Source organism: Anolis sagrei, chromosome 3 (assembly GCF_037176765.1).
Source record: "Anolis sagrei isolate rAnoSag1 chromosome 3, rAnoSag1.mat, whole genome shotgun sequence".
In the NCBI taxonomy this organism is placed as follows: Eukaryota; Metazoa; Chordata; class Lepidosauria; order Squamata; family Dactyloidae; genus Anolis; species Anolis sagrei.
Genome location: NC_090023.1, coordinates 196,183,754 through 196,208,231, shown reverse-complemented (window position 1 = coordinate 196,208,231; position 24,478 = coordinate 196,183,754). Strand labels below are relative to the sequence as shown.

At 39.2% G+C, this 24,478-nt stretch overlaps 1 protein-coding gene across 1 annotated transcript in view; it reads right to left on the bottom strand.

Moving 5' to 3' along the window:
* The window catches only part of C3H10orf90 (chromosome 3 C10orf90 homolog), a 126,985-nt gene that overhangs the window by 50,892 nt on the left and 51,615 nt on the right, over positions 1-24,478 (bottom strand). The gene's annotated exons all lie outside the window — the stretch shown is intronic.

Sequence of the window (24,478 nt, the reverse complement as noted above, 5' to 3'; positions counted from 1 at the left end):
GTAGTTGTTGTTGTTGTTAGGAGAAGGAGTAGGAGGAACTCATTGACAATAAAACAGGGTCGGTAATAGGACTAATTGCCTGGAGAAGTGATAGGATGTTCTTCTCTGGACATCTTGCAAAAGAGTCTAAATGGCTACTTGCTGCACTGAATAGGAAACTGGACTCAATGACCCATGAAGCCCCTTCTCACTCTATGGTTCTACTATTCTTAAATTGAGCAAAATCCATTTTGATCCATATCATGAATAAAATACCAGCCCACACATAAAATTAAGAATGGAGAGGGGTTCTTTTAAAATCCATCTACAGAACTGGGTTGTTGTAGGTTTTTCAGGCTGTATGGCCATGTTCTAGAAGCATTCTCTCCTGACATTTCATCTGCATCTGTGGCAGGCATCCTCAAAAGATGCCTGCCACAGATACAGGTGAAACGTAAGGAGAGAATGTTTCTAGAACATAGCCATACAGTCCGAAAAACCTACAACAACCCAGTGATTCCGGCCATGAAAGCCTTCAACAATACATCTACAGAACTTTTCAGCCTTTGAACTGACCAAGAACTCAGCAAGACCACATGTGGATTGCCAACCCAGTCGATATGAATGAATGGTCTGATATATTCCCATGAAAGCATCTGGCTTGCTATTCTATTAGGATCAGCCTGGAATAGGAATTATTTTCATTTATTCTTGAATACCTTAAGTCTTTTACAATCTGCAATGTAAATAGATGTCACCCCTAAAAACTGTATTAAAATAGAACTTTCTTTAGACACATCTCTATTAGATTCATTCCTTGACAAAAATGTGTTCTGCTCCCCAGCTTTAGTTATGCCTTGAGGTAGTATCTTTCCTTGTATTTCCAAACCACATGAACAACTGCAAGGAAAGCTGAGGGAACACATTTAGTTTTTCTTATAGGATCTGCATGAAACATATTTGAAATGGCTTAATGCTGGATTTGTACAGCCGCTAAATTGTTGAGGAGGGTGTGATATTTTAGCTGCAAAATTGACTGAATGAATATATATTAAAAGTCCATCTCAATACTCCCTGAACCTCAGTAACTACATTGGGCAGAAAATATTAATCAGATTTTGCTATATTTTTGAATGAGAGCAGTCACCTTTGAAGAGTGTTTTAGCACTGATAATATGATTGAAAATTCACTGTCTGTCACTAAATGCAGGCAATAAGTCAAAGGAAATGACATAACCACAGAAATACTTTTATCTACATTGAGTAGTGCAATACTTTTTTTTCTTAATCAAATAATTTGTTAACAGCAGGAGAATGTACTGCACACAATCATCAATTAATTAGTAGTATAGTTTCAGTCTAAAATGTGTGTTTCTGCCTGCTGTGATCTCCAACATATTGCAGTTCAGACACCTGAATATTGACATGGTTATGAAAGGACCCCCGGAGGTCAGAGCTTTTTCATTTTTGAAATGTAGTAATTTCATTATTAAAAGAACTGTTTGTCGCCTATTACACGGAATTAGTAGGTGGCTTGGACCAATCTTTTTAGAAGGGAGAAAACACGGGTATCTCATCCAGAGCAAGAAACCTTGAGATTTTGTATAAAATCATGCTGCTCTTTTCGCCTAGGTGGTTGTAGCCCTAGCCTACTTAAACGTGTATTTACGTAATCCTTTTCTTCTACTGGAAAATGCCAGATCACATTGCAGTGTAACAAAGGGCACGTCTACACTGGCCATATAATCTGGTTTGAAACTAGCTTCAAAGTGTGATGGTTGCTAAATATACACCACCAAAGTGTGCTGCAGCACTAATTAAGGCTAGCAATGTGTATTATGCAAAGTCTGAGTTAAAGTGTTTAAAACACATCAGTGAATCCCAAATCTAAATCATATCACGCAATCAAATCAGCTCCATAAAATGCAAAATGCTTTATAGTGACCTGTCCATGCTGGAGCATTTGTAGAAGTCAGAAGGTAGGATTTGCGGACTGCTAAAAAACACACCAAGGGCATGGCACAGCAGCAAGGGCTAAATGAGGCTGATTACCTTTATTGTTGTAACTTTCCCATTTTTTCTCTCCTTGTCACCGGAGAGCTGGTGCAAATACCCCTGGGAAATTGTGAAAAATCCTGAATAGCAGTTTGAGACAAGGCTCCATGGTAAATGTGATCATCTTCACGACCTCAAACCTATTTCACACATGTCAACCTAATACCAAACCAAAATAAGTGATCAGTGTAGATGTGCCCCAAACTGCCTGTTTGGATCCATGTACATGGATTATGAACAAGATAGGTTCGGTAGGTCTGTTATTAAGTTGAATTTGTATGTTAGTGGGAATAGGTATATTTTTAAGTGTGGGTGTATGCATGCACTCTACGTAGGGTTGCCTTTGAAGACTATTTGTAAACTCCAACTAGTCCAATGGGTGGCAGCTAGATTACTTACTGGAGCAACATACAGGGAGCATATCACACACACACCCCTGCTGTATTAGCTCCAATGGCTGCCGGTCCACTTCCAAACACAATTCAAAGCCTATAAAGCCCTATACAGTTCCTGCACAGCTTACCTGTCTGAATGTATCTCCCTCTACATCCCACCTCAGAGTCTTAAGATCGTATGGGGAGGCCCTGCTCTCAATCCTGCCATCCTCGCAAACACGTTTGGCGGGGATGAACAACAGTGCCTTCTTGGTGGTGGTCCCCACCTGTGGAACTTGCTCCCCAGTGAAATTAGGTTGGTTCCATCCCTTTAGGAAGAAGCTTAAATCATGGTTCTTGGACCACGCATTTGGGCGGCATGACAGCACTTGCAATTTTATGAGAATTGACTATGGACAGGCTTTGAATCGGGTCTTTGGATGCTGAATCGGACTTGGAAATGGCTATACAATTGATAATAATGTTTTAAATTGATTTTAATATAATGTTTTATTCATCTTGCAATTGCCTTATTATATTTTGTTTTTGTATGTGCAGCATCGAATTGTTGCTGGTTGTAAGCTGCCCTGAGTCGCCCCTGGGGGGTTGAGAAGGATGGGGTATAAATGTTTGAAAATAAATAAATGTATAAGTGTGCTTTTTTAGCTGCAGCATCACATTGTTGGCTCATGTTTAACTTGTTGTCCACAAGGACTCCAATATCTTTTTCACACGTACTGTTCTCGAGCCATGAGTCCCCCGTTCTGTATCTTTGCATTTTGTTTTTTTCTGCCTAAGTGGAGTATCTTACATTTGTCATTGTTGAACTTCATTTTGGTAGTTTTGGCCCATCTCTCTAATCTGTTAAGATGGTTTTGAATTCTGCTCCTGTCTTCTGGAGTATTGGCTATCCCTCCCAATTTGGTGTCATCTGAAAACTTGATGCCTTCCAACCCAGTTGGACATGTTAAGGAAGATGAGATTTTGTAACAGTGTTTTGCCTGCATTGGGATATATTGAAGTGTGCGTGTGGGCAGAAGGCAGGGTGGTGGAATGGGGATGTTGGAAAGGTCCTTTTGTATCCCTTTCACCAGCATGGTTTAATTCAATGGGATCTTAAGAGTTACGGGTCAATGAGGTTATTCAGAATTCTCTGCCAGTCAGTTGTAGTGCCTCATAAAACTGAAAATCCCTGAATGCCATAGGATTCATGGGCATGGGGCCATGAGCAGTTACAGAGAATATAGACACTGGCTTTCAGGCTGCAATCTATCCTATATCCACTTAGCAAGAGTAAGCCTCATTAAACTCAATGGTACTTACATGCATCAGATTGCATGGTTAATTGTTAAAGGGGGAAGCCATCTGTATATATTCAGAGCCAATAGGTTCTAAATTTCGTTTTTTGAAAACAAGCTAATTTCTTTCTCGGAGCCTAGACACAATTATTTTAAATGGGCCAAGCAGGATTCCAAACACTGCAGGGTCCTTATTGCTGGGAAAGCTAAGGTTGCTGAATATCTGTACCTTCTGCAATCCATAGAATCACAGAATTGGAAGAGACCACAAAGGCAATCCAGTCCAACCCCATGCATGAGAGTTGTAAAAGCCATAAGAGCTCTGCGAGGAGAAAAGACGCAAAACAACAGGAGTCGTAGGCATGCACCAAACAGTACTGACTGGGTAGATTGTGCACCCCTGTATTGCATGAATGTATGAAAACCCAATAACCAGTTTCCTATTTCTAAAGAAACTTTGAAAGGAGTGCTTCTGAGCAGGAAATTAGCAGAGTGTGATTTACGTCATAAACAATATGCAAAATATGCAGATATGGCTGCTTAAATTTGAAGCACTTTAGTATGGGAGGCAGAAGACAGTTCTGTCTTGTCTCCTATACTTTACTACTAATATAACATAATATAATATAATATAATATAATATAATATAATATAATATAATATAATATATATATTATAATGTAATATAATATAATACTACTACTAATACAATATTATAATTATATATTTTACATTACATATAATATTACTAATAATATTACAATATAATGATATAGTACAATATAGTAATATATAATACTGATATTGTACTATGCTAATAATATACAGTATATTGTATGTATATATATGTTGCAAGCCCCTCTGAGATCCTTCGGGGTGAGACAGACAGCATATAAATGCCGTAAATAAATAAATATGGCAACCCTATGAATGAGAAATTCTAAATCAGTGGCAGACTGGGTCTAAAAATATTGGTTGCCAGGAGACAAAGGGGACCCACTCACAACTATAAGGCTATCGTTGAATTTTTATAAAAATGATTTTTTTAAAAAATCATAAATGGAAAAGGTACAATTAAAATTATTATTAGAATAGTAATACAATGTAAATCTTAGTCCTTTACAGTATTAATATTATTTAATGTTTAATGAGGCCTACTTGCCATTGGACAAGCGGACACCCTGGCCAGTCTGTCACTGCTCTAAACATGTCCAATTAAGTTGATGTGTGCTTCTGGAACATGGCTGTATGGCCAAGTTCCAGAAGCATTCTCTCTTGATGTTTCACCTGCATCTTGTGGGGTCTGTTGGAAACTAGGAAAATGGGATTTATATATCTGTGGAATGTCCAAGGTGGGAGCAAGAACTCTTGTCTGTTGGAGGTAGGTGTGAATGTAGCAATTGGCCACCTTGATTATCAGCATTGAATTATTAGCCTAAGAGTCTACCATATACCATGCAGCTGTGGACAAGTCTACATAGGGACCACCAAACGCAGTGTCCAGACACAAATCAAGGAACATGAAAGGTATTGCAGACTAATTCAACCAGAGAAGTCAACCATAGCAGAGCACTTGATGAACCAACCTGGACACAGCATATTATTTAGCATATTAATAGATGTGTTTTAATCTGTTGTTTTAATTATTGTTTTAATCTTTTTAATGTATTGTAAGGCCACCCTGAGTGCCCCCCTTGGGGGGGGGGGGTGAGAAGGGCAGGGTATAAATATAGGAAATAAATAATAATAAATAAATATTTGAGAACACAGAAATGCTGGACCATTCTTACAACTACCATGTCAGACTACACAGAGAAACAATTGAAATCCACAAGCATATGGACAATTTCAACAGAAAGGAAGAAACCATGAAAATGAACAAAATCTGGCTACCAGTATTTAAAAACTCTAAAATCAGAATAATAAAGAACAACACTAAAAAACAGGAGAATTCCAGACAAGAAACAAGCAGGGCCAGCTAATTTTATGTATTATTTATTTATTTACATTACTTCTATCCTGCCCATATCAGCCCGAAGGAGACTCAGGGCGGTATATGCAGTTGGCACAATTTGATGCCATAAAAATACATACATTGATAAGCAAAAAAACCCAAATCAAAACAAAACATTATAATGCATTTAAACATAAAGACAGTGCATAATAACAAATGTTTTAAAAAAACAAAGAACTATGTTCTCTTGTTCGAATCCTCATCCACCTCCCATCAAAGGATTCCCCCAGGCAGCAACCAGCCAGACCTTGAAAACTGCTAGGCCATTAAATGCTAATCAAGGTGGCCAATTGCAACATTCACACTTGCCTCAAGCAGACAAGAGTTTTTTCTCCCACCCTGGACATTCCACGGATATATAAACCCCATTTTCCTAGTTTCCAACAGACCTCACAACCTCTGAGGATGCAGGCAAAACATCAGGAGAGAATGCTTCTGGAACGTGGCCATACAGCTCAGAAAACATATAACAACTCAGTGATTCCAGCCATGAAAACCTTTGACAACAGTGTCCAGTTAAGATGGAGAGGTCCATAACGAGTGGAAAAGGCTGAAAAAATATGAAATGAAGAAAGAGAAAGACTAGCAGGAGGAAAGAGAACGGAGAAAGAAAAAAAAGTGCAAGTATAGTTGGGATCATGTATTGAGTGTCCAAGCAAAGCTGGATCCTTTTGCTAGATCCACATTAACAAGAATCAGAATCTTGATCTTGCAAAACAAAGGACTACAAATATTACCGCAAGATATATTAAGGCAGAGAAATCCTGGCAGTGAAAATGTTAAGAGACTATTAGTCATAAACAGCTGTTAGCTTGTTTGCACACTTAATGCTAATTGGTGCCAGGAGTGTGAGTCAGCAGTATAGTTGTGGACAGCTGGCAGGAGGGATGACAAAACCTTGCAATTATTCTTGGTGGTTGCGTATGTGCACCCTGGCTAACTGAACTTTTATTGTTTCAGTCAGGTGAAATGAAGCCACACACACAGATTCAAAGCTAGAGGGTATTGCACTAAAAGGCTGCTAATCTGAAACATCTAAGTACACAATAATTGGGCCAAGAGGCCTGGGATCCTACTTTGAAAGTAACTCAGACCTAGTCAGAAGAACCAGAGTGCCAAGTCGTGAGTCACTTGGTCCAGATTCATATTATCACCGTTGCCAGAGCTATAGCAATTTTTGTCTGGAGAATCCAGTCCAGTCCCTTGCAGTAGACAGGCATATGCTAAGGGGAAATTCCACCTGGCTTAAGTCTGTGCCATATAAGCTATATATGCAGGGTGGAGTGAGGGGTGGTGTCCAGCACAAATTTTGCACACTGATCTCACATCATGTTGTATGAGTAGACATTACTGTGATGAATGAGTTATATAAAGTATGACCCTCCCTATGCACAAAGAATATGTTCCTGGATTTTACAAATGAAACAACAACATATTACTACTACTACTACTACTATTACTATTACAACATTATTTTCAATGGTAGGAACAACTGAGGTACTGAGAAGAGTGTGTAGTTTGTACATGAGGTGAATAAGGACCTCATCACATTAGGATGCTTGGAGGACGCTGGGAGGACGGAGCCTGCCGGATGGCATCAGATAATGGAAGCTACTGCCAGCGGGACTCCATCCTTCCAGTGTCCTGGCAGCATGCTGGGACGCTTCCTAGAGAACATGGGCGGCTTCCTGTGTTTGCATAGGAAAGAATGGGGGTAGTGCAGGGGGGAACTGGGCAGCAATACTTTCCCCCATGGGATGGGTAAGGAGGCGTTGTAGTCAAAGTGCGGCATGAGGCAACATGTTCCCACACTGCCTGTCAGACTCACCATGCTGCATGGTGAATCCCTTCACTATTGCTTGCAAATTGGACCTCAGTGTGATGAGGTCCTAACTGAGTGTTAGGGATTCCTCATCTTCAGAAGAGGAAGTGGAGTACGGAAGTGCTCAGGAATTGGAGAGAGAAGAAGAATCAGATGATAAGGTTGTGCAAGTGCCTACATTTCTAGCGAGATGAAAGGAGACAGAGCACAGGCGGTGTTCAGCTAGAATAACTGCTAAAAACACTGAGCTAATTGGGAGATGCCTTAGCACCTTCTGTGTGGGGAATTCAGGGCTATAAATCAGAAGCAATAGTAGTCAGCTTTTGCTGGTAACAACGACTCTGATGCTGATGTTTTCACTCCAATTGAACCTGCTCTGTGTCTGCTGCTAAGGACTTAGTGATCATTGCCCGTTGTCTGATGGAAGACTGCTGTTTCTTTTGGGACTTTGTAAGAGACTTTAATTTGTGTCTGTATTAAGACTTCCTTGCTTTCTTTTTCATTTTTCAACTGCATCTGCTTATCCTTTGTGTTTGCTGAAGTAAAGCATTTTTCTTTTGCTTTCAACAATGTATTAAGGCTGTCTTTGAAGGGCAACTCAAGACACTGAGTAAGAATGCATCTATACTAGAATTAATGCAATTTGATAGCACTTTAACTGCTATAATTACTGCTATGGAATCATGGGAGGTGTAGTTTGGTAAGGCATCAACACTCTTTGGCAGAGAAGGCTAAAGACCTAAAACTGCAACTCCCATAATTCCATAGCATTGAACCATGGCAGTTAAAGTGGTGTCAAAATTATTTATTCTGCATTGTAAATGCACCCTAAATGAAACTATGGATAAGTGAAATAGCATATATTGGTTCTCAGGATATGGTGGTTGCACTGTGTTTGCTGTTTCCAGCATCAGTCCCCTCTAAATGATTTTTGTCTCCTGCTAGTCAGATCTTCTTCTCCATAGATGCTCCTGAACAGTGCTGTTCAAAGTGGTAGTCCATGGACCTGTGCCTTAAGCTACCAGTCTTTGGAATGTTTCTACAAAGAAACTGTTCCAGAGAACACAAGGTTCGCCAGTAAGTTTTTTCTTCCTACAACAGTACTGTAAGGTGGAGGCAATCTTGAAAAACAAAGATCCAAGGTCACTCAATGAGCTTCTTAACTAAGTAGGAAACTGAGGCTGGATCTATGCTGCCATATAACTCAGTATCTGATCTCAGATTATCTGATTTGAACTGGATTACATGAGTCTACACTGCCATATAACCCAGTTCAAAGCAGATAGTTTGGGATCAGATACTGATTGTATGGCAGTATAGAAGGGGCTTGAACCCAGACCCTTCAGTCCAATACTCCAATATGTGAGTGGTCAACTGCACTGAATTCATGAACCAATTTTATGCTCCTAAAACATTATTAGAGCAGGGTGCATGGGGGTTCACATAGCAGGTCAAAATCAACGAAAATAGGAAATGTCTATACATCTGCTTCCACATTTGGGGAAAATGTACTTCTGAATGCAGGGAGTCTGTGACCTGGGTTGAAATGTTCTTCCTGAAGGATCAAGGGGAGATAATTCCCTCTTTTGGGTAGGCAGAAAAACAGCACTCTGTGAAATCTAGATAGGTCAAAGGCCACCAACTACTACTAGTGGGGCACCCTTTGTCCACCCTATCACTTCTCTGGTTCAGTTCCTCTAGGTGCTGCCTTCACTATCCTTGATCCACGTCCTGTGCTGCTGTCTTGTGCTGACGGTATATAAGAAAACCATTCTGCAGTTGGGAAATGGTGACAGTACACAGAAGGAGCAGCAGCTGGGTAAGGGCAAAACATTGAACTAATCTGTGGGTTAAGTAGACAGGAAGAGTCTTAGGGAACTGGAGCAACCACTATACAACACTAGTGCAAGAAAAGTGTGTTTTCTACAAACACCACAACATCACTCACCAGACTTTTAGTTATCATTCAGCTGTCTTCTTTTTCTTAAAATAAATGAAGATGGATGATGTGAAACTGGACTAAAGGGGCCCTCACGGTGGATAAATCCAAGATTGATTTCAACTTTGCAAAACACCCATTATAAAATGTTTATATGTCACAGCTTCATGCTTTACTGTTTCATACTTGATTCAATTTGCATGCCTCTCTAGTCATTATGGGCAGCTAAAGTTTCTTAATCATTGCTGTACTTGAATCCAAGTTACACCTAAGTTCCCACTCTTCCAAATTTAACTTGAAAATATTTCTTTTTTATGGCTTTCTTTTGACCTTGCTTCTTCACGGATTTGAAATGGTATGTCCCTGTGCTAATGGCTTTCTTTTCTGCCAGAGAACTGTAGGGCCTCACCAGACTACAAACGTCAGGATTATATGAGACACTGTCATGGCATTAAAGCACAACCACCGTAATTTAATTATTTAATGTGGAAGGCCCAATGAGACTGATAATATATAATAATAATAGCCAAACTATGATTATGAATCCACTTTAATTCAGCCATTAGCCTAATTAATGCTAAAAATATATCATAATAACAAGGGTGGGTCCGTGGTGGCACAATGGGTTAAACCGTTAAACTGTTCTATCTGCTGACCTAGTTTGGAAGTTTGAAGCCATGGGTCAGGGTGAGCTACTGCTGTCAGCCCTAGCTCCTGCCAACCTTGAAAATATGCAAATGTGATTAGATCAATAGGTACTGATTCAGTGGGAAGGAAATAAAGGCGCCCATGCCACAATGTCGGCAACATGACCAGGAGGTGTCTACAGACAACAGGCTCCTCAGCTTGAAAATGGAAAAAGAGTACCTCCCCATGGCCAGAGTTGAGACCACTTCCAGAAAGCCGGAGATGAAAAGGGAAGCCTTTATCTTTGTTCTGTGTATTTGTATGTTATTGTTATTTCACTGTATTAAAGGCATTGAATGTTTGCATATCTCTGTGTGTTGTAATCTGCTCTGAGTCCCCTCAGGGAATATAAATAAAGAATTGTTGTTGTTGTTGTTGTTGTTGTTGGAGTTGTTGGGGAGGGGGAGGAAGAGGAAGATATCCCAAAGAAAGAGAAAAAAGCAGAACCCTTTCTGATTTTTGATTTTGCCTTACCACTAGCTTCAGCTCCACTGACTGTTAACATATTACCTGTACCAGATTATTCAGCAAAAGTGTTGCTCACCCTTGCAAAACGACATGACTATAACACACAGTTTAACATGAACTGCTTCCTGTAGGATATTCTCATAATAAGGATACAATTAATGCCAGATTTTTTTGTTGGGGATTTCTAATGAACAATTTAATGTTGGAAAGTCTAGGGTGATTCATAATATGGTATTAACCGCAAAGCTGTTATATGCTCCAAAATAGAAACCCACTAATCCCAACAAAAGAGGAATGGATCTTTGAAATGGACAAATTATCTCATTTGATCAGAGAGAAGTTGTTGGACTGACTTTTAAAGGACAGGGAGCTATTTTGGATTCATATCAAGAAGAAAGATTCATGGGATTTGAAAACTGGTATATATATATATATAGACATTTCTTTTTTTTTTCATCAAGAGGAAAAATAGTTTAGCTTGATATCAAAGAGAAGTTTAAGGATTTTATAGATTTAGAACTTAGGTTGGAGAATGGGAAGTCAACTTATATGTATCTTTTTGTATAAGGGAGGCAGTATAGTACTTTAGTTAGTACTCAATCCATAGGATCGCTCTACACCAGTGGTTCTCAACCTGTGGGTCCCCAGGTGTTTTGGCCTACAACTCCCAGAAATCCCAGCCAGTTTCCCAGCTGTTGGGATTTCTGGGAGTTGAAGGCCAAAACATCTGGGGATGCACTGGTTGAGAACAACTGCTCTACATGACTCAAATAAGTTGGTTCGAGGGTGAATGGACTCCATGGCATCCACATGTGCATGGGATCTTTTTGCCTTACTATGACCTTGTCCCATGTTAGAAAAAGGCATGGGATGCTTTGGCGTGAGCAGCTGAGTTGCTTCCTATTTGGAGGTGGCCGTGACTGTTCACACAACCGTCTTCCTTTTCCTCCATTATATGTGTCTACATCTGATAGTGTAGATCCAGCCTATGTAGTGTGTTTTTTAAAAAATGAAATAAAAATGGTAAAAATAGTTTTACTTAAAAGTCACTAGTTTTATACAATATGATTTTACATGAATTTTGTTATGAGCACTGATTTTCAAATTCATACTAAAATACATTTGCTATCATTTCTCTTATATCTTGAATACAGAGCTCGGAAAAATGACTTTTTAGTCTTCGACATGTAGAATACTTCCATCAATGTGCCTCTAGTTATGCTGGGTGAGGAATTCTGGGCATTGTAATCCGCTTATTCAAATTCTTGTTATTTCTCAACTCAGAAAAAGCAACCATCTGTAAATGGTAAGTTCATATTTTATTTTCGGAATCTGAGCCATATGTGCTATAAACCAAGGCTTAAAAACTTCAGTCTGGTGGTAACACCCAGTTCTCTCTTATGTGATTTTACAGCAATCCCTATAATCTCAAAAGAGATAATGATATGGATACTTAGGCATATCCATTGAAAAGAAATGCCAGATTAAACATACTTATTATTTATCTTTTTAAATTGATATAGATTTTTATAACATTATATTAAGGCTTTAGGAGACTAGAAACCAGCAGAACTAAATCCAGGTCTTTTTGGTAATAATGTTTTTCCCCCAAAGGAATCTTCATTAAATGATGAATAATACATGAAAAAAGTTTCATTTCATTTATGCTTTAAGGTTCTGTCTGTAGAGCAGTCTATAAAATATAAATCAAATATAAAATGTTAATGCGTAATCTTCCCATTTAAAGAAAATATACCTAAAACCAGCTTTATCGCCATCTTGGAAAAAGATCATTATTTTCACAGCTTACCCACTGTTTATGAGACATCTGGTAAGCATCATCTCACTACCCAGGTTCTGTGTTGATTTAAGGTAGGGTACTGAAAGGCAGTGATCAAACTTTAAAAAGATAAAACAGTGTCTTTTGGGAGCAAAAATGATGGCATAAGAGGGTGCTGATGTCAATATAGTATCCATGGCAAAGGGTTGAAACAGTTTGTGATGTCACCCACAATGACTAAAATGTGAGTGAGTGGTCAAAGTCTGTGATTTTAAAAGTAATGCTGCTTGCAAATGAAGAAGGTCAAGTCAAGGATTCTTCCATGGGATGCTACAAAATATAGATACTCGTGTTCACTTAATTATTGCAAACAAAAGTTTCTTGTCAGCAGAACTATCTCTATTCCCATTTATAAACTTCAGGACTTACGGGAGAAGGGTGGAATGAACTGGGAAATCATCTAGAGCAGTAGTTCTCAACCTTGGGTCCCCAGATGTTTTTGGCCTACAACTCCCAGAAATCCCAGCCAGTTTACCAGCTGTAAGGATTTCTGGGAGTTGAAGGCCAAAAACATCTGGGGACCCCAGGTTGAGAACCACTGATCTAGAGACCAGTGAAATAAAGGACATGGTTTCTTTACTTTTAAATAATGATATAAAAGAGGGACTTTTTTTTTTTACTGAAAATCCCTGTCCTACACAACTTATTTCACCTGGCAACACCAATTCTGAATAAACATCAGGAAGAACTCCCTGATGATAAGAGTAGCCCAAAAGTGGAATAGAAGACATTGGACTCTTTAAAAAAACAAAGGTCAGATGGCTAACTATGTTTTGGATCTAAATTCTTGACCTTGAAAGAGAAGGAACAAAATGTCCCTTGGGCCCCTTTGAACTCTATGAAACTATGAACTCATCACATTGAGGGGTCCACATGGCGGGCGATAGCGGGGGGGGGGGTTGCCATGAAGTGTGGCGAATCTGGCGAGCAGCATGGGGAACCCATTGCCTTGAATCCATATTGCCTGCATCACCCCTTATCTGTCTCTTGCGGTAATCATTTACTCCCAGCTTCCCCCTTGCGCCCACCCCGTTCTTCTCAATGAGAATATGGGAAGCCTCCTGTTTTCTCATTGCTGCCTCTTATGACAATTTCATATGACATCTTGCAAAATAAAATTTGTCGTCATCATCATCATCATCATCATCATCATCATCATTGCTGGGGAGTGGTGAAATTCTGTTCCTGTTTGTGTTGTGGCTCACTTTGAGCCTGAGTTTTCTGAGCATGAGTTTCCTCAAGACAAGGAGGACGATAGGTTACAGATTTCTGAACATGTCCCTGTTTTTGAGGCAGACAGTGTTGATTCTGAAGAAGAGATGGCACTTCTGTTGCCCAGAGAAAGGAATGTTGTTTTAGATAAAGATAGTGAAATTCACAGCTGCAGGTGGAAGAGTTGGCCCCATCTGGGAGTTCAGTGCCTCTCGGTTCCCAGGGTGACCAGTCCTAGGATAATGAGGTATCCGGCCTTGAAGATGGTGAAGATTTGATTAGGGAGGACCATTTGCAATTAAGGGTTCATCGAAGTGTGCGCCTTGCCAACAAACAGGAAGTTCGGGGTCAACGTATTACTTTCATGCTTGGAAAACATATTTAATGATCCGATTGAAGTCTGTCCTTTGTCAGTGCAATTTTGCTTACACCCTGTTAACTTCTCTGAAATTACCTCGGCTTTTAGGAAAGCTTTTAGCTCTTTGGGACTTTGGTTTTGATCTTGATTTTTGGGGACTTTGTCATGTTGCCATGGATTCTTGTTTAACCAATGCTAAAGAATTATACTTCATGTTATTTGCCTTTGGATCTTGGAAACTTTGCCTTTGCATTTAAGACTGTTTTGGCTATTGAACCTTTGCAACTTTACCTCTATGTTTTTGGTTTTGCTTTTTCTTCAATAAACTACAAAACCTACAGCTTTGATGTGTGGTGGTGTCTTGAGCAAGGTGAATCTATCCTGAGTTGCGACAGTCCAATACAGTCCAATACTTGACTGTGTCTTGGAGAAGGAATATGCTTTAGAATCTAATTGCAGTATCATACAACTGAGAAACGGGATTTAAAATAATTACGTTGGTTCATTAAGCTGACATAATGTTTGTGACCCGTATATTGTGTTATTTTCAACTAGGCACTATAAATTAAAAAATATTTTGGAGAAAGATAGATTGTGCTTTATGATGTTCTTGTTGCTGGGCAGAAAAAAGATTGCTCAATAATTCTCATTTCACACTGAAACAAGATGCATTGCCACTTTTCATTTACACATACACACATATTCTATTCACAGATCTACTCAAGCTACATCTATCTATTCATAGTACTAAAAAAGTTATCGGGACTTCGAGATCAGTCACTTTATATCTTCTCCAAAGGCAAGGAGACATGTTTCTAACTGACAGATCTTCAGCTGCCACCTGCTATTAAGCTTCACTGTTCAATTGTAAGTCAAACTCTGTTTGCAAACTGTGCAGTCTACTGTCAGAAAATGTGACAATAAAAATTAAATGGAAAGTACTGGATAAAATAAAATTGTAGAGATCTGTCACTTATGCAAAAAGGTTTGCATATTCAATTGCACAGCACTACTGACTCAGAACTATATAAAGTATATCTCAGCTTGTTTCCCAGGCTGTTAACTCAAGGTTGTTAAAATCAATGAACTCCAGTGTGTTTTAGCCACACATTGAATACTTCAGCCACACTGCTATTTTCAACAAATATTCAAGTCTGCTGACATTTGTATATCAGAAGCACCATCTTAGGTACTCTTTATATAATACCTTGTGCTGAATTTTCAAAGCTTCAGATTTTGACTTTACCAGGAGTTATTTTTATTTCAAAATCTTATTTTCCAATTCAACCTTCCAAACATGTAATAGTGAAATAAATTACCATAAGTATTCTGATATCACAAATTGATCTTGTTTAAGAAGAAGACAAGACATTAACAGTTAAGGATAATTTGATCAAATATAGCAATACTTGTGTTCTTTGCTTTGACTAAACTCGAACTGTTGTACTTTGGCCATGAGTAGACATGCCTCATTAGAAAATACAATAACGCTTGGTAAGATAGACGATAGTAAGACAAGACAATGATTGCATGACAAATAGATAGACTCAATCAATGAAGCCACAACCTTGAATTTGCAAGCTATGAAAAGCATTAGTAACAAGTTGACTTATATCTCATTCATATTATCGCCAAATCTGCCGTATGTTGAACTTGACTTGATGACAATAAACAGCAACAAGCTTTGACTACCAGATGTGTTCTTTGGCCTTTTGTATTCTTAGCCTTAACTATCAGATGTAGTATTTAGGTTCCTAAAATCCACTATTTAATTTTAATTAAATGTAATGTTATTATTTATTTAGGGTATTTATATCCCGTCCTATCTCACCTCCGCAGAGGAATTCAGGGCAGCGAACAACCGGCACAGCACAGTGCCCACAGTAAGAAAAACATCAATATACATAATATAATAAAACAGTATAAAAACAATATGAAAACATTAAAACGCATCGCTACATTCAGTCGTCATCCTAAAAACTATACTTAGCTACCAATTTGGAGCTAAGTATAAAAGACAGAGTTGGCAGAAGCTGAACACAAAATCACCCATCATATCTGCTTTACGTATGTGATTGTTAGGAGATATATGCATATGTATATAACTAATGAATACATTTCCTGGAATGAATGCATGTCCAGGTAACCAAAAGAAATAGAAAATGTGAAGTGGGGATTAAAAGAGGGATGAACCATCCTATAGGCTTTTCTCTAAAGACTTACTAAATAAATATTTGGTACTCCCAAAGAAGACCTTAGCAATGTGGAAGCCATATGAGCAAACGAAACCAATGACATGTGCCCCCATTATTGCAATAAAATATTAAAAGTATATTTTTATTAATATAAAAGTTCACCATAACACCCAAACAGCTGCACGTGACATATTACAAACCTTACACACCAGATACCACCACTTACCCACACCTGTTTCCTTCACGGTAACTTCTGTCACTAAAGCAGCGTAAACCTTTTAAGCCAATTTAATCTATCCTTGTTCATATCCTAATCATAAATTCCTAATAGGCTTCCTCTGTATTGCTGACTCTCCACTCAGATATGCAATGGTCAGCTTCCAATCCTCCAAAATGTCCTCATTACTCTCCCCCCCCCCTACTATTGGTTAATTTGTCCATTAGCATATATTCCCACATTCTTTCCCTCCATTTTCCCCCTTTCCAATCTTTGGTTATGGTTATCCTTGCAGCGGCAAAGCTATATTGATATAATTTCTTTGTCTTTTTATTATTGTTTTCTCTTATGTAGACCTAATAGGCACAACCCTGGGCTTTTTAAAAATCTTATTATATTTATTTATTTTATTTATTTACAGTATTTATATACCACTTTTCTCACCCCTAGGGGGACTCAAAGCGGTTTACACATAGATAAAAAATTCAATGCCTTACAACTACAATAGTAAAACCACACTTTAAACATAAATCATATTAAAAACAGTACATCAACAAATATAAAACAGTTAAACCATAAAACAATCTCATCAGTCGAGTCACCCTTCCAGTCCTTCTCCCACTAAAAGTTGCATACATGTATTGTCCAAAGGCCTGGTGCCAGAACCATGATTTTATTTTTTTTCTAAAGGTCAGGAGCAAGGGAGCAGATCTTACCTCCTTTGGGAATGTATTCCATAGGCGGGGGACCACAGCCGAGAAGGCCCCGCACCTTGTCCCTGCCAGCCGCATTTGCGCTGTTGATGGGAGCGAGAGCAGGGCCTCCCCGGATGATTTTAAATTGCAAGGTGGGACGTAGGAGCAGATGCGTTCGGACAAGTAAGCTGGGGCCGAACCATATAGAGCTTTATAGGTCAAAACCAGCACTTTGAATTGTGCTCGGAGATAGACCGCAGCCAGTGGAGTTGGCATAACGAGGGTGGTATGCTCCCTGCATGCCGCCCAAGTTAGTAATCTGGCAGCCGCCTGTTGAACTAACTGAAGTTTCTGAACAGTCTTCAGAGGCAGCCCCACATAGAGCGCATTGCAGTATTCTATTTGGGATGTAACCAGAGCATGGACCACCGTGGCCAGATCAGACTTCCCAAGGTACGGGTGCAGCTGGTGCATGAGTTTTAACTGTGCAAAAGCTCCTCTGGCCACCGCTTTGGGTTCCAGGCTCAGCGATGAGTCCAGGATCACTCCCAAACTGTGAACCTGCGTCTTCAGGAGGAGTGTAACTCCATCCAACACAGGGTGTAAACCTATGCTCTGTTCAGTCTTTCGACTGACAAGGAGGACTTCTGTTTTGTCTGGATTCAATTTCAATTTGTTAGCCCTCATCCAGTCCGACACAGCAGCCAAGCACCGGTTCAAGGTCTGAATAGCCTCCTTAGTGACAGGTGGGAAGGAGTGACAGATTTGGACATCATTTGCATACTGATTTGGACATCATCTGCATACAAATAAAATATTTTATCTACTGTAACTGGAACTTTTTTTTTTCTGGGACAAGGTTACCGTTACCTCTTTACAAGCCAAAGATCCATAACCTGGATGGGAGAAAAGGCCAATTTTGGGAATGTGCCGATCTGAAGTCTGAAACTTTCTACACTGAATTGCCTAACTGCATAACAGCTGAGTTGATCCTACTGAAAGTGAATCTAAAAAAATACAAATGAGATGCAGTGCCAGCTGTTAACTAAAGTATTTAAGGGTAACAACAGCTGCTACAGCTGCAGCAAGTAACATAATTGCTGGGATCACAAGGAAGCATAGTAACCTGCATAAAATAGATATCAGTATGATGACCATGATTGAAAAACCGAACCAGTATATTCTATTAAAGCATTGTAATAATGGTAAAATATGATGCAACACAGGTTGAGCATCCCAATATTGTCCACATGGATGGCTGAGATAGTTACATCTTTGCTTTCTGATGGTTCATGTACACAAACTTTGTTTCATATACAAAATGATTAAACATGTATAAAATTACCATCTGGCAATGTGTATGAGGTGCATAAGAAACATAAATCAATTTCATGTTTAGACATGGGTTACATCTCCAAGATATCTTGTTTTACATATATGCAAATACAAGTATTCCAAAATCTAAAAGAATCAGAAATGCAAAAGGAATTCTGGTCTCAAGCATTTCAGATAAGGTATCTCAACCTGTATTTAGAATTTCCATTTGTTAATGCTTCTGTATTTATTTTCAAAGTCAGGAATTCTGCTCCACTAAGAAAGACAATTCAAGGCTATTATACATAAAATCATACAGTTGATATAACTAAAAATTAAATGGTGGCACAAAAAACATTATGTAATATGTGCATTTAACTCAATAAATAATGTCAGTCCGTAGTAGCTCTTGCCTTTTCCATTTCTAATTCATTGGAATCTACTTTCATGCTTCCATATTCCTCCCCATAGGAATTTTAAATATATATAAAACTCTATGAGATGGCCTGTCTTTGGGGCAACATAAACTGAGATGTATCACAAAGCAGGAAGACAAGGTTCATCTCCCTTACTTACAATTAAAACTGCATTGCTGCAAGTTATTAAAGTGCAATGCCAAGTGATATTTTATATGCAGATTAGATTGGATCCCTCCCATATTTCATTTCAAAGCATAACTCAACACCAGTACTAATGAAGGCTTGTGAATATTACTCATTTCTTACAATTTGTCACTGCTAAAAGGTTGACAGGTAATTGACTACTCATTATTTTTTTTGATCCTAACAAGAAAGGCCACGACCTTTGAGTCATTACTAATTAGCACTATTTATAATGTTCCAAGCAGGATAAATGCAGAAAGATTACCAAAATATCTTATTACTGATCAAAACCATTCAAAAGTCACGTTCACATTATAGATCAAATGAATATAGGATGCTGGTTCATGATGTACCAGTACATAGGTCCAACTAGCCTAAAACTATCTATTTTTTATGCTGTTTAGTTTAGTTTTTGATTTTTGTTTTAATGTATTTTTTAAAAAAACTTTCAATAAAAACTATATTTAGAAACAAAACAAAACTATTCCAAAAGGAAGCAGTTCTCCAAGGTAGCAGAGATCTTTCCAATTATTATATTTGGTAAATATTATACATCAAGACATATTGTACAATTGCTATTCTTCCAAATTCTGCACTCAATATTTGCTGAGTACCCGTATGGACCTCTAAAATTTGCAAATCCTATATAGAATAGACCCACTGAATCAACTGGATTTAACCTATGTGTTAACTTATTATTCAATAGATGAATCGTTGGGTCTACTCTAGTTGGCGCTAAGAAGATGCTAACCCTACAGCAGCACTGATCAACACATTTGGTACCTCAAACCATTAGACCTATTTCTGTGTATATTTGACCTGCGGATTCGAAAAATGGCACCGGCTTTCCCATATCACATTTAGTTTCTGAGATACAGGGCATAGGCCATATACCAATGGCCACATGTTCGCCCATAAAGAATAATGACAACATATGATCTAAGAAACAAGAGTCTATCCAATGCAATTTTCTGAAACCTCAGGACCAGGACTAAAAACCAAGACACCAAGAATTGAGAGGAGGAGGCGCTGTATAATAAATGTACAGCTAGCAGTATATTTTCTTATTCCAAGGTTGCTCTTTCCATCACATCATATAAACTGTATTTAAAGAGAAAGCTTAGATCATTTGCTATGTAGTTTGGTTATGTTTGGAGCAAGAATCTAACTTATTTGAAAGTCACTAATGAAATGTAGATGACCCCTCACAAACCAAACTTTTTGAGTTCCATTAAGGTGGTATTTAAGATCTTAAACTGATTCCTAGTGGAGCTACAGGCAGCAACAAGTCTCACTTGCATGTAGATTCCTGGTGAAAATGAACCTAGGGATCCAACATTATAGCTTGAAACAGTGTGACAAATGATAGAATAACTGGAATTTGCTGTATTTTAGGGGTGCTAGGAGAAATAAAGTGTGATCCAGACTACTTATGCTTGTACAAGTTGTTCTCCTGGGCATTTTTATGATGTGTTTGCAGCAAAAAAAGTGGTTCCCCTTTCCTTCTAATTTCTGGAGACCACTGGAGAGAGACACCTTTAAAGATCAATTAGGCAACAAATACTCAGTTGAGCTGCCACCACTCAATATGCAATATTTTAAGTCATCCAAAAGGTCAGAAAGAGGTAAGTAAATCTATTATTAAATCAAATATGAAAATGCAGGTTGTGGTTTTTTATTTAAGAATTCAGTCATCTATAGATCTGCAGCCCTTTCTCTGTGTTATTGGACAAAAAAGGAGTGAACTTCAGTCACAGGATGCTGGTGTATTGAGTCCATCTCAATTGATTCCCATAACAATAAGGACAGCAACAACAACAACAACAATTATTTCTATCCCACTTTATCACTCTAAAAAGGGACCCAAAGTGGCTAACACTAAAACTAATACAGACATTAAAATAGGATTAAATATTGGAAGTATTATAAATAAACAATTAAAACAATTCAAAACCTATTCATGTACCTAACACAATTCACAGCATCCACTGACCAATAAAAGGAAGCTGCAAAGTGTCTTCAAGCCAGGTTCTGTCTTCAACATAATCACTTTCACAACACTTCCAGGCATGGCAATCTGATTGCCCGTGCAGGGAAACTGGTTCCTCCCAAACCAGTTCCAATATGGATTATAGAATCAGTGTAGAAGTGCCCTTAAAGTACAGTCTTAACTAGTCCAGCTGGCCAAGGGACAACTAAGATGGCATTAGACTACTTCAAACTGTCCTGAATCTAAAATCCACTCAAAGGATGTGGGAAGTTTCTTTGTACCATCTTCACTCTGGACTAACCGAGTGTGTCCCTGGGCTGGAAGAGTTTTGGGTCATGCATCACTCAGCTCATCCTTCACACCACCTCATCTCTGCCTTTTTCTAGCACTTCCTCGGCTACATCTTATTCAACTGAATTGTTCTGCTGGGAAATCTCTGTGTTCCACTAGCAGAAGATATTTTCTAATCTTGACTTGGAATATCTATTTGCAGTGTTAGAGGGAGAAAAAGCAGAGAACACAACATCATTGTCATCACTCAATTTAGAATCCCCACATTAATTGGCTCAGCTGATCCCCCCAATGTGTGTGTGTGTGTGTGTGTGTATGTGTGTAGAGAGAGAGGGAGAGAGAGAGAGTAAAAGTTTTCCCCTGATATTAAGTCCAGTCGTGTCTGATTCTGGGGTCGGTGCTCATCTCCATTTCTAAGCCGAAGAGCCGGCGTTGTCTATAGACACCTCCAAAGTTATGTGGCCAGCATGACTGCATGAAGTGCCATTACCTTCGCGCCGGAGCGGTACCGATTGATCTACTCACATTTGCATGTTTTCAAACTGCTAAGTTGGCAAAAACTGGGGCTAACAGCAGGAGCTCAGGCTGCTCCCTGGCTTCCAACCTGTGACCTTTCGATCAGCAAATTCAGCAGCTCAGCGGCTTAACCCACTGCGCCACTGGGGACTCCATATATATATATATATACTGCTCTGTTTATCTAGTCCTAAGTCAAGTGGACTGACCCTTTCAAGGGGTTCATCTATACTATAGAATTAATGTCATTTGGCACCACGTTAACTTCTGTGGCTCAATGCTATGGATTCCCGAGAGTTGTAGTTTATAAGTGACCAGTCCTCTTTGAGAGAGAAGGCGAAAGACATTATAAAATTATGACTCCCATGATACCATAGCACTGAGCCATGTGTGGTGTCAAACCGCATTATTTCTACAGTGTAGGTAAAGGTAAATGTTTCCCCTGGCAATAAGTCTAGTTGTGTCTGATTCGGGGGAAGGGCTGTGTGGGCTCATCTCCATTTCTAAGCCAAAAACTGGCATTGTCCATAGACACCTCCAAAGTCATGTGACCAGCATGACTGCATGAAGTGCCATTACCTTCCCGCCTGAGCGGTACTGACTGATAGACTCACATTTGCATGTTTTCGAACTGCTAGGTTGGCAAAAGCTGGGGCTAATAGCGGGAGCTTACGCCATTCCCTGGCTTCGAACTTGTGACCTTTCGATCAGCAAGTTCAGCAGTTCAGTGATTTAACCCTCTACACCACCAAGGGACCCTTTCCTACAGTGTAGATGTACCCTAAGTCTTTCTTTAGCTTCCATTTACAACAACCTGTTGTACTAACAAGGATAAATATAGAATGGGGGAAACAAACAGAAATTGGAAATTTCTTTTAGAAACATAATATGTATCTAATGCAATGTATCTAATGCAACAAATATATATTTTGTACACTTACTTTAAAAATTAGACTTTAAAACATTAAAAGAATTAATATTTTCTGCTTAAAATTTGTTGATTTTTTTAAAGGAAGGGAAAAACATGCAGACAAAATATTTGTTTCCCTCTGTATATTTTATTATCCCTGAATAAAGTTTAGCTAGCATGTTTTTCTTTTGAAAAGAACAATTCCAATCATTCTAATTCTCCTTCATGTGCGGTTCCATTACTGAACTCTCTTTACACTCAGCAAACATTTCTGGAACAATTAAAATTCCTGTTTTTATTAACTGCCTTCAAATGCTAAGTGGTTTTTATTTGCATGACAGTGTCTCCGAACAGAATTATTTCATGAGGTTTTCAGCAACAACAAGGGAACTTGAAAGCATTAAATACCGCAGCAAGGGTGGGCTATATGAGAAATAGTCCTGCAGCTACACAGATTTCTCTTAATAACATTTAATATAAGGGGGCAAAAGGGGGCAACCACTGAGATCTGAGCTCAGCAGTGTGTGTTGGAGTACAGCCAGGAGGGTATATCAACATTATTAAAATGGATCTCACGTACAGAATTCTTTCAGAAGCATCTATAAAAGAATGCCTGTTAGGTTAGGACAAACTACTGCTGAGTACTGGGAAGGGGGTGGCATCAGTAAACACAGCATTCCCAAAGCTGACTGAGCATTGACCCAGGTTGGTTCCAGGTCAAGAACGACGGAACATGGACTTGTCTCTTGACTTCCTCTGGAACTCTTCACAAAAGTCAGCTCAGTAATGCCTAAATTCTCTCAGCACATTTTCTGTTCTTCCAGCAGGCTCTTCTTTGCATACTCTAGACATACATCCCACAAAAGCCAGGAGACCTTTACAAGGTGAAATTTGAAGTCATAGGAAAGATTAAAATGATAAATGATCATCTACTAATGCACAGGTGAGGAAAATGCAGCCCATTGTCTCCAACTTCCAAAAGTAAAGACAATGTCTCCTATCATTCCAGGGTATGGAAAACCATCAAAGCCTGAGCTCTGTGAGTGCAGCTTTTTTCCACATGAAGCAGAGAGTGTTTGAGGACCGGGATACCAAGGTGCTTCTTTATAAAGCTATTGTCCTCCCAACCATGCTTTATGCCTGTGAGACGTGGACTGTCTACAGACATCACATGCAACTCCTGGAACAATTCCATCAGCACTGCTTTCGAAATCCTGCAAATCTCTTGGGAAGACAAGCGGACAAATGTCAGCGTGCTGGAAGAAGCAAAGACCACCAGCATTGAAGCAATGGTCCTCTGCCATCAACTCTGCTGGACCGGCCACGTTGTCCATCGGATGCCCGACTACCATCTCCCAAAGCAGTTGCTCTACTCTGAACTCAAGAATGGAAAACGGAATGTTAGTGGGCAGGAAAAGAGATTTAAAGGTGGGCTCAAAGCCAACCTTAAAAACTCTGGCATAGACACTGAGAACTGGGAAGCCCTGGCCCTTGAGCGCTCCAGCTGGAGGTCAGCTGTGACCAGCAGTGCTGTAGAATTTGAAGAGGCATGAATGGAGGGCAAAAGAGAAAAACACGCCAAGAGGAAGGCACATCAAGCCAACCCCAACCGGGACCGCCTTCCACCTGGAGACCAATACCCTCACTGCGGGAGAAGATGCAGATCAAGAATAGGGCTCCACAGTCACCTACGGACCCACCG